This window comes from Cupressus sempervirens, chromosome 2 (assembly GCF_028749045.1).
Source record: "Cupressus sempervirens isolate cs-2001-9-10 chromosome 2, ASM2874904v1, whole genome shotgun sequence".
In the NCBI taxonomy this organism is placed as follows: Eukaryota; Viridiplantae; Streptophyta; class Pinopsida; order Cupressales; family Cupressaceae; genus Cupressus; species Cupressus sempervirens.
Window position 1 is genome coordinate 128,466,379 of NC_143119.1, and position 11,633 is coordinate 128,478,011.

The following is an 11,633-nucleotide window of genomic DNA, read 5'->3' on the forward strand; positions in this document are numbered from 1 at the left end:
ACCAGTATTTAATATTTCATATTGATAGAGTATTATGAAGGATATGATGGAGATGAAGTTGCAGAAGCATAGTGGAGCATTTTAGTAACTAGTTTGGCTACAAAGGAGATTGAGGAGATACTAGATAGTCATGTTGGAAAAAGTACCAGAAATAAAACTTATGAGGAATATCTAGTCAAATGGAAAGGGAGACCAGTTGAGGATTCATCATGGCTAGAAAAGGAGGAATTTAACCATCTTGGTTTTCCTCTAAACACGTAAGTCATGAAGGGGTCATTTCTCAAATTACCCCAGTGTCTGATGCAGGAGCATCCTGGGTGTAAGGGCAATCTTGCATCACCCAAAAAAAATTATTTTATTTTTAGTCTTTTCTATTTTAATAAAGATTAGTAGACAAGGTGGTTACTATTTATGGGAACTAACTAATTTTAGTAAGTTTTTCATATGAGCTCAAAATGTTCTCATTTTCTACAGGATAGTTCATTTTAGAGTTGTAAGCTCACTATAAAAATCTCATTGCTCAAGCCTTAGTATTAGAGAAGTTATTGCAGATTTTTGGTGAAAAACTTGTAGAAAAATCTTCAAGCTCACTGTTGGAGGCCTTAGAGTACTTGGATGAGGTCTGAAAACTCGACAGAAGGGCACTAGTGTGATTCTCAACCTGTAAATCAGGAGCTAGAATTTCTAAAAAGTTGTTATAATAGCCAATTGGAGCAATGGTTTGTGTGTTATGGCCTACAGAAGTTAGGCTACCAAAATTTTTAAAATAATTTGTCAAAGATGTATTTGACCAATTTTATGTATATAGTTAGGGTCTATCATCTCTAGGTATTAAGTTTGAGCATCTAGAACCTTCCTCGGCAGTATAAAACTGCCTATTTAAGAAAGGCCCAAACATTGTCTAGGATAGCTCTCGGTGATACTTCGCAACCTATCTTTCAAATTATTGTACTAAAGGTGCCCATGTGGGTTAGCATGCTAATTTCAGTTGTAAAAGATGCTTAGTTCAAGCAGGATGAATCATATGAAATTTTTGACTTTGGTTTTCCTTCAGGTGCATCAAATTAGTGTTCTTCTAATACTACATGTGAACTAGATGGATCTTTGTCTTTGACAAATACTTCTTTGAATTATTCACATGCTCTCTAATTTCTTCTTTCTAGCTATCATTGTTGCTATCACTTCTTCTAATATTTTTATTTGTATTCCTTCTGAAGTTTGGATTAATCATGTTTCCCATGTCCATTCTACAAAATCTTTCTATGTTACAAAATTTATTACACAACTGACATAGTGGTGCATTGTTTTTGTAACTAGGTCTGGGTTGGTTAACAGGTGCTCTGCAATTTCTAGCAATGTGTCCAAAGTTTTTGGATTTGTAACAAACAATATTTTTCCTTTCTCTTCCAGTTCCTTCATTGGAACTCCTTTCTCTAGAAGGGTTAGTACCTCTAAATATTCTACTATTGCTACTATTATTATCAAATTTAGGTTTCGTACAATCAAATTCTCTATGACCAAAACCATGACAATTATAACAATAAAAATTAGTAACATGTTTAAATGGCTTACCTGTGCTTTTCCTTTTAATATGATCAATTTCATTACAGCAAATCATCTACATCCTTGGGTGGTTCAATCTACTCAAGTTGCTTAGGTTCATCAGTTTGTTTAGGTTGGTCAACTTGTTCAATCTCCTTAGGTGAATTATCATATTGATTTTGATCAACATTTTTCAGTTATGCTTCCTCTTGTGTAGGCTGATGAATTTTGAAATTAGGTTTCTTTATAGTTTCAAATTCCTTGGCTAATTTCTCTTCAATAAAATATCCAAGACCAATCTTATCATAAGAAGGTCTCTGAAAATATAATTGCTTGTCAATTTTCTCACTACTGGAATATAAATTCTCTAATTGTTTCTTGTGTTGGGTTAACTCTCCTTTCACAATAGTGTTGTACTTCTCAAGTTCTGCATACTCTAACTTTGTGGATTCAAGTTTGGATGTAACCTTTCTAAGATGGGATCTTAGATCTACAATCTCAAATTTCAGATCTAACTCAATTTTGCTATCATCTTTCTTTAAACTCAACTTCAATTTAGTGATCTTCAATTCATGTTGTAGTATCTCATTTTCTTTCTTTAATCTTGAAACTTCATCACTATCCTTGATTTGATCTTTAGGTTCCTTTTTGGATTTGAAATGATCAATCTTGTCTTTCAGCTTACCAATGTAGTCTTTTGCATCTTCATATCTTTCTTTCAAGTTATCTCTTTCTTTAGTGAGAATTTCAATTTGATCAAGAGCTTCTTCTATATTTTTTTATAACTACTCCATATCCATAGGGATCTTAGTCAAGTTGTTAAGCCTCTTTGAAGTACCAATTGTTAGAAATGGGGAATATTGAGAGCGGTAGGGTGAATCAATATTCTACAAACTTTAGCCCAAAAATAGATATTATTGATTGCCTTATAACTTGTAAATGAAAGCAAACTAATTATGATGAATATTAAATATAACCATGCAATAAGAGAACTCATAACACCATATTTTGTTAACTAAGGAAACCTTAGCCAAGGGAAAACCTCGATGGGGATGGTACCCACAAAATGATCCACTAATCAAAAGTATCTGGTAAAAGATATTGACCCTATTATGAGTCTATTGCATGTATATAATGTCTCAGTCCTTGTTAGAGGACTTGGACCTTGTTAGAAGTCTCAACCCTATTAGGAATTGTTATGTACAAATACAAAAGGTATACATTTACAATTTACAAAATTACTGTCAAGTTGGCCTTCAAGCTTTCACACACTTGGAAAAATACAAAATCAATTCTTGCTAACTTAGAGTTAACATCTAGGATTTCATCCCTAATTAGTCAAGTCCTTAACTCATAATTACTTATTTACTATCATGCTTTGTACTGCATGTTCTCTGCTATGACCGATAAAACTCTTATATCTTCTCTCATATTATCACACTATCTCGCACTCATGCATACCTCACCATGACACTTTGATCTTCCTTTACTTAAGTGTGCACGTGTCAATAATGTGTTTATCAATTGTGCATATCAAAATTTTATATGCTCTACTAAATACTTAGACAATTTTCAAAGTGTAATTGATGAACCTTCAACTTCACATTATTCTTTCTTTACACAATATATATGTTGTCATAAATGACAACTACAACTCATCTACCTAGCCAAATCACCAATAGGTTGGACCTAGTTGATCTTGTGGATTTTTTTCTTTGGGTTTGCAAAGATCTTAGAAGATTCCTCCAGGAAGATTGGACCCTAGGGCAATTGATGATTTGTATGATGTTGTGGAGACAAGGATTTCAGAGAAGGTTAGATCAAATTTCAGATCTAGGATGGAGTTGCTCAAAAATGAGATCATGAGAGCTATAGTTGGTGTACTAAGGAATGTGGGTATTGAATATGGTTATGAAGAAGTTGCTAAAGATTTTAAGCCTACTGAATCTAGTAGTGAAGATATAATTGATTGCATGGAGAGACCTATGGAAGATAAGACTGGTCAATTTGATAGGTCTAGAGTTCACTTGAAGTTGAAGAAGATGGATATTTCTAATTTCTCAAGTACTTTGAATCCCAGAGACCTAATTGATTGGATTGGAAAGTTGGAAGAATACTTTGAGTTAGAGCATATTGGAGATCCGCTTAGAGTAAGGCTAGAACAAGCTAAGTTCAAAGGACATGCTGCTCTTTGGTGGAAAGAATTGCAAAAAGATAGAGAAGAGGAAGGTGAAATAAAGATCATTGTTGGAGATTGATGGTGACTAAGTTGAAAGCTAAGTTCATTCCTATTGATTATGAGCTTGAGTTATTTAAAAAATTACTAATAATGAAGCAGAAAATATGTTTGTGAAAGACTACAGTGAAGAGTTTTATATGTTGACAATTTGGTCTAGACATAGAGAACTTTCTAAGGAGAAGTTGGCTCGATGTATTAATGGTTTGAGATTTAATATTCAGGATGAAGTTGGTATGTTGAACATTAATTCAGTTGAGGAAGCTTATTGGTATTCTCTAAAGGCATAAAATAAGTTAAAAAGAAGACATCAAGGTAGTTTTTGAGGGAAGGAGAATCAGGATCACTCAAAAAAAGGTAAATTGAATATAGGAGGTGAACTAAAACCTATTGAGCAAAAGAGAAGGACAGGTTGAGGTAAATTTAAGGGTACTTTTTTGCATTGTGGAGAAGAAGGTCATAGATCTTTTGAATGTTCTCAAAAGGTCAATGGTAGGAGAACTATTGTGGTAAATGAGAATGAACAACTTAGTAGAAGGAACCTAATTTTTGGTAATTGAGTTGAACAGAAGGATTTTAAGAGGGTAAGAGATTAGCATGAAAACAAACCTATGGTACACCATGGATTGATGTGAAGAAGTAGAGAAAATAGTTGATTGTTGCTAGAAGTGGTCAACAAAAGTGGAATAGAGGAAAGATTGTACAAGTTGAAGACTTGGAGGACATATATGTAAAGAACTAATTTGGAGTTTACATGTTGAATCCTAGAAGATGTTCTTCCAATTACTAAGAACATCTTTTTGCACCTATGGTGTTTGATGCAGGAGCATCCTAGGTTAGTTGGTAATCTTTCACGTTTGGAGTACTTTGGACCTTGGAGTTTGAGAACTTAGTCGATGAAGGGACAAGGCTTGGTCATTATTGGGATAGTTCCTTGTTGTAGTGTTGACTAAAGTACTTGGTCACTAAAGGAGCTTGGAAAAGCTTGTGGTGCTTGATCATTCTTGGGATGAGGTGTTGACCAAGGAACGTTGGAAACTAAAGGACCTCAAAATTTCTTGTCTTTCTAGGCGATGGTTGGGCAGCTCAGTAGGCATGATGGCTCAGCAATGCCTACATCTCTTTGTAGTTTTGTTGATGCTCGATTGTTGGAAATTACAAGTGGGAAGATTTACTTCTGAGAGGGGGGGTGAATTAGAAGTAACAAACTTTAACCTCTAAAACTTTTAACTAAGATCAATCACATGCATCTAACATATTTAATTAACATGAAAGTAAAGACATGCATGAAAATAGATAACACAAGATTTGGTCACCTAGAAACCCTCCAAAATGAGAAGGTAAAACTGGGGTGCGGATGACACCCACAACTTATCACTGCAACAATATGTAACTAATTAAGGTTACAAAGTTTGACCATCAACAATGGTCTATCATGTTAAAGGCTTTACACCCTATTAAAAGTGACCTAGTTAAAGGATTTACAAAAATTCACTCGGAATGTCACCCTGTTAAAGGACTTAACACCTTGTTAAAAGTTCTACAAAATAGTTGTTAAGCCACCCTATTTTCATAGGATTTTAATTCTCGTAATACAATGGTTAGAAAGTATAGTAGAATGTGTTAATCTGATGACTTACAATCTTCAATTGTTGATTCCTAATCTAATATAACTCTATTTGTAGTGTTGATATTATATTCTGAACAACTTGATTATGCAATGTTATTCTTCCTCTAAGTCCTTACACCCCTTTTACTTCCTTCAAAACTTCTCTAGTATTCTTTTATGCATTCCATATGACCTCTTACTCTAGTGAATTATGGGGTTTCGACCTCCTTATAAAGGTTTCAAGACTTAGGGTTAGGTATGAATCTACGATCGAGATTCATCCATCTTTCCCACTCAATTCTTTCCATATTTCCTAATTGGTTACATGCTCTCTCCATATTTCTAAGTGGTTGCATGCTAATTACATAGGGAATGTAATAGATTCGATCTTATCTTTTAGAACCTTCGAGATTGATCTTGAGTCGGCTCAAAAATGGTTTACATCTGAGTTTTTGAAGGCACAAACTCATGTGTTGATTTTGTGTTACTCGACACTTATTGTTTGTTGATGCTCGGCACATATAGGAATTTTGTTTTGCTCAGCTCCTATAGTAACTATGTCTTGCTCAACACTGATACTTTACTCTACACATATACTGGCTCAACATCAATAGTCACTCGGCACTTGTAACTTACTCGACACTTGAATAACTCAGCACCTATTAAATTTCTAGCTTGGCACATACTATAGCTCGACATTTATATTATACTCGACATCAACCTTAGAATTTTCTTAATTGTGTTTACACTCAATTGTCAAAACCAATCTGAGACCAACAATCTCCCCCTTTGACATGAGTGTCAAAAACACTTAACTAAGCATTATGAATATGATCTCTATGAGTACAATATACATTTTGTTTAGCATATGTATAAAACTTCAAAAACTTATTCAAAATTTTATAGAAGACTATATACCTCAAAAACTTGTAACTCGCCCTAAGCTGATGTGTCATTTTTGTATCCAAAACTCCTTATGTTGGATTTGTCTCATGCTAATTATTCTAATACTCTTTATCTTTGCCTTGTCATTCCTTTCCTTGTCTACTATGTTTCTGTTTGCTCTATTTTTACTCCCGCTTTCACACATGTTCCCTTGTAGTGTTTGTATCCTTTTGGCTTTATCTCCTTATCTCTCCTCAAAACTCAAAATTTTATTATCTCCCCCTTTTGGGAATCTCCCTCTTTGGATCTCATTTATTATCTCCATAATTTATTATCTCCCCTAATTTATTAAATCTCCCCCTTTTTGACACTTATGTCAAAGGGTTCTATGAATGAATTGAATACTTAGCCAAAAAGGATTTGTTTACCTCCATAATGATCTTCAAAGCAACATCCCAATTGTATAATGCAATTTCCAATGCTTTAAGTTAGATGGCTATCTCTATTGCAAGGTGTACTAGGCCTTCCAATGTAGAAAGATTAGGAGCTTTCTTCAAGACATTCTCTGCATAGGCCATTTCTTTGTACAAAACTTCCATGTGAGGGGTTATTGCAGACTAGATTTGTATTAACTTGGCCTTGGTGTTAGCCTCATATGCTGTGAGTATAGCTAATTCCTTTTGTGTGTGAAGCATTGTAGAAAAATGCTTCTCACTTTGACCTAGATCCTTTGGTAGTTGCATGCTAGATGCTTTAAGGTTCCTCTCCAAGCTCAATATCCTCTGGCTGGTCTCTTGTGTGAAGTATGAGGAATCACATAGTTTGGAGTACAGTGAGAATATATTCCCAAGTACTAGTTTTACCTTCTCAACCTTCTTTTCCAACTTCACCTATGACAGTGCTATCTCACCAGATATTTTCTCATTTACCTTCGTCTAGAATTTCTTTTTAGACCATTCAAGAAATTTAACATTGGTGTCTAGGTCTTCATTTTGTACCTGGTCCACTATGTTGGATAATTTCTCCATTATGGGCTTTGTCTCATCAGGGACTTGCAACCTAAAAACATCTTGAAAGATGTCCTTAATTTCTATCCAGTGCCTCTTGCACTTCATTGATCTGCTTTATGTTCATTTTTTTATAGTCATAGCTTGGTATGACTATCTCCTCATCAAGTGCAAGGTCTCCATAGTGAAGTACCCGTGCTACCTTGGTAGAGCTCGAACCTGGAGCTGATATTTGCAGAGGTACTGCATCAGTGCTTGGCTACTATGTTGTTCTAGTAGGAGTCATATAATAGGAAAATTGACCAATATTTGGATTGCTTCTTGTTCCTTCTCCTTAGGGCTCTCCTCCTTGTCCTCTTCAACTCTGCCTTGATCAATGATCATAATCTGAGAAGGTGCACCTTGACTTTGTGTTGTAGGATCAGAGATATCCTTCTATCCTATTTTCTCCTTTTCTTGCTCCTTGGTAGTTGAAGTCACTATGACTGTGGAATCAACCTTAGCAGATGCATCTTGTGCTTCTTGCTCTTTTGGTTGTCCACTTGTAGCTGTTGGAGTATGTCGAGGTGGTTCTTGTGGATTCACCTTCTCCTTTGTTATCTCAACTACTGCCTATTTTAGTTCCTCTACACTCACCTAAATTGGATTGGTACATAGCTATTATTGCAGAGTAGTTTGGTGAAGGATCTTTCTAGGATCCTCTGCAGTTAGTGGGTTGATGTTCTAACCAGAGGTGTTAGGAACATCCTTCACAATTATTGTCTCTGCAGGTGCGGGTGTTACATGTGGAGGACTAGGTGGTGGCATTTGTGTGTCTTGCACACTCGGTTCCTGTTGTTGCTCCTCAGCTATTGCTATATCACCCTCTTGTGTTTCCTTATTCACTATAACATCTTCCTTTTCTTCTTCTCCTTATTCTTCCTTGTAATTGTCTTCTTCATTATCTTCATCATTCCTTCCCTCAAAGGGATCTTCTTGCCCTTCCTTAACTATCTGGAGACCATAAATTAATTTCCACATGAGAGTGGACTTCTTCACAACATCTGGACTTCTTCACAACATCTTCAATTTTATTTTGCAAAATGTTGAATGGTTTATATTTGGGTGCAAATTTTCTCCCATGTTTCTTACTTGCCTTTCTTATTTGACCTTTTGTTAGTTCAGGCATCACATGAGCTAATGTTGACTCTCTTATTTCTTTCTCCATATTTAGGCAATAATGCCATTTATTTTCTACAATAGAGTATAATTCTTTAGGCATAGTTTTATCTAGTTCAAGTGGAACATTCTTGAACTTGGCCTTCATAGTGTAGATTGACTCTTCCACTATGTTTTGCTCTTCTCTTGTCAGCTTATTAAAATCAATGCCTTTAAGTCCTGACAAGTCTGCATTGTCTCTATTGTCACAAATGTTTTCCAAATTTGATTTAGTGGTGTGACTTACCACTCTAAATTGATCGGTGTCCTCTGATTCAGTCCTCTCCTCATTTGATTCTAGAGGTGCCACATATTTTTTCCTCTTTTTCTCTGTTGGTCCTCCCTATTCTATGGCTTTCTTCTTTTCTTGTTCTTTGTCCACCTTTTTTGTAGTCCTTGTATCTGCCCTTGTGGTAGGCTTTGTTGGGCTTGGCTTTGCTTTCTTCTTGTTGTTAGGTTATGTAGCAGGTTGTTTTTGTGCTTTTCTCTTCTTGGGCATTGCTTTAGGTGCTTCCTCTTCTTGCTTGACGCCTTCTTGTTCCTTAGCATCTTCACTCATGCCTTGGTTTAGTGCTAGTGGTCCTTGCCCCTATTCTTCTTCTTCTTCATTATCTTCTTCTTCATCTGCCTCTGTTGTGCCTTCTCCAAATTTTTCCTTAAGCTTCTTCACTAATTTGTCCTTTTTCTTCAATGTCGAAGTAGTCTTTAGTTCCATATCCACTTTAGATCTCACTACATCATATGTGCCCAAATGTGGAGCACTCTTATCTACTTCCTCTGCAAGTAGAGTTTTTATTGATGCAGATGCTTCATCAATATATATTTCATACCCAAGTGGTCTAAGCCATCTCACCCTTGGTATGGTTGCTTGGATGTAGGTACAGTCAATATCAACAAGAAAACAAATATCATTTATGTGCTTCTCCACAAGTGAGATTGGAATCCTAAGTCTTTGTTTCATTGAATTCTTGAAGTCTTCAAAGTAGTTGGTCATGAGTGTCCCAAAATTTTCCCCCATTTGTTCAATCATTCACCTAGGCTACTATGGACTTGTTTGTCTTCCAGCTAACCTTTACAAAAGAAGGAAATTCATTCTATACATAGAAGAATATACATATCAAAATTGCTCTAAATTTGATTTGAGCTCCCTTTGTTCTTCTTATAGCTCCTAAATTTTCATTGATCTATTGTAGTTGCAGTTCAACCAGATCATAAGTATGATCCTTTTTAACAAGTTTGTAGTCAACATCTACTACAATACAGGGAACATTGTTGAGTCTGCTAGATTGGTAGAATTTATGGGGTATGACTCTGACAGCAAAATCAACAAGAGGATCCTTAATGGTATCTATGGTCATGCCTCTCTTGTTCCACTTGGCTCCCGTATTCTTTTCAATAGCTTCCTTAGAGTTACTTCTTAAGATTTTTGTCTGATCTAGGGTTGGATACCCTGTTACCCTATGAACAATCATTTTTGATATTTTAACTGGCCCATCTTCTAACCATAAATTACCATCATGAATCCTACTGAGTACAATTCTAATCCATTTAGTCTTAAAGACAATAGGGAACTCTGGAGCACGGGTTAAGCCCTTCTTCTCAATGATTTGATATTCTTCTTTCAAGACTCCATTCTCACCCAATCTATCATATGCCTCCCTGATTTCCATGTCTCCAATAGCACCTCTTTTGCAGTTATAGAATCTCCTAACATCTTAAACCATTACAACCTTAGGAGGAATTATGGATAGGGCTCCAGCAGGGTCGTTCTTGTAGGCAACTTCAGGGATAGGTCTGAAATCGGGTTGCTTAACTTCATTTGATACAAGCTGGACTTCAAACAGCTCTTTATCCTGAGGCTTTCTAGAGCTAGAGGCCATTTCTTCAAACTAGGGTTTAAACACAAAGAAATTTTAAAACTGTGTAGCTCAGCACAAGTATAAATACCTTGAAATCGATGAAACTATGTTGAATCTATGTAGAAATCTGCTCAAATGCCTCAAAATCTGCTTGGAAATCGTTCTACGCTCTTCTTGTCTTTTTCTCTTTGTTCACACTGGTGAAAAATGATTCAAAATTTGAACATATACCCTTATTTCATAGCATTTAATGTTTAGTGCATTTGCAACTATCCACTTGGCTCCTTAAGCAATTATACTTTACTCAGCTTCCATTGACTTTCAAACACTCGGCATACACTGGAGTTTCCCTTTCTCGGCTTCAACTAGAATTTTCCTTTTCTCAGCATCCTCTACTAACTCGGCCGCAACTAATCGCCCAGCTTCTCCTGCTTTTGGCAAACAACTCGGCATGCACTGGGATTCTATTCAGCATCTGAAGGTCACTTTCCTTATTCAGCAACACTTGTGAAAACTTGAAATTTTAACTTTGCATTTTTATTTATGTTGATCTCTCCTTTTCAGCGCTTACTTGTCTTGGAACTAATGTATGATAAAGCTTTGTATATCATTTATGCATACCTTCTTTTTCTTAGTTTGTTGTAGTGTGACCACTTGACCCTTCAGGTGAAGTAATCCTTTCATTGGATGTGTTGCCTCCATCTTTCTTCTTCCATGTTTTATTCATTTCTCCTCTGATGTGTTCAACATCAACCTTCCATTTTCCTTTTTTGAACTCTGAGTTGGGTGCCTTTGACCTTGTTGGGCAATTCTTGCTGATATGTCTAGTCTTCAAACAACTAAAGCATGTAATTTGGCTCAATCATCTTCTATAGTTTCTACTGAAATGTGTTCTTATGCAATTTTTAGGGATGTGTCCATACTCTTGACAGTAGTGAGAGCTTTGCCTAGTGTTGTAATCCCAATTGTAGTGATATCCATTACTTTTGGTCTTTGCTAGTTGATTTGGTGTCCACATAGGCTTTGATCTACACTCAAAAGCTCTATGTACATACTTCTTGCAATTGTAGCAGTGACCTTCAAATCTTGATGTCCTGATGGTTCTAGTCCTGCAGTCATGTGCTTGATGTCCTTGATTGTTGCATTTGTGACATGACCGATGCTTTTGGGTTTGTCAAGTTGATTGGCATTATTGCTCCTACACACATTAGAGGTATGTCCTTTTTTATACAAAAATGACAAGTAGGTTTAGTGTTCTTACCTTTGTCACTTATTTCTTTTGTAGTCTTAGACAACTC